The sequence below is a fragment of the Otolemur garnettii genome, unplaced genomic scaffold (assembly GCF_000181295.1).
Source record: "Otolemur garnettii isolate 467f Iridium unplaced genomic scaffold, OtoGar3 scaffold00110, whole genome shotgun sequence".
NCBI lineage: Eukaryota > Metazoa > Chordata > Mammalia > Primates > Galagidae > Otolemur > Otolemur garnettii.
The window spans coordinates 4,643,656-4,644,303 of record NW_003852505.1 but is presented as its reverse complement, the minus strand read 5'-3'; positions in this window follow the sequence as shown (position 1 = coordinate 4,644,303).

The window sequence follows — 648 nt, the reverse complement described above, 5'->3', positions numbered from 1 at the left end:
CAATAACTAAGAAAAAGACATGAAGGCTATATTAACCAGTTGGATGAAAGTATTTCAAATTGTATACAGAAACAGTACACTGTACTCCATGATAGTATTAATGTATCCTGCTATGATTTATTAATAAAAAAAACTTGCAAAAATATAAAAAAAACCCACTGAATTGTATAATACAAAGCAGTTAAAACAGTGAATTTGTATCTCCATTAAAACCAACTAATGAAGGAAGAAATGAAAGAATAGATATGTTATGTTCCAAGAATTAATAGTCTCACCCCTTACCTCAAAAGAACCAATAGAATCCAGAAAAAAAAAATTAGAAAACTTCAAAATGCTGAAAGAAAATAATGGCTAATGCAGAATTCCATATAATAGGCAAAATAAATTCTTAAAAAAATATAGGAGGAAAAAGATGTTTTTATAAGCAAGAGAATTTTTTACCACCAAGACTCAAATTGAAAGAAATATTAAAAGCATGTTGTTTGGGAAGAAGGAAAATAATTCCAGATGCAAACCAGGAAATACAGGAAGAACAATGACAACAAAAAAGACTGAAAATTATAAACATGTAGGTAAATCCAGATGAATACTGACTATAAACATCAATATAATAATGTCTTATAAAGTTGAAACTATAGAAGGATTTAA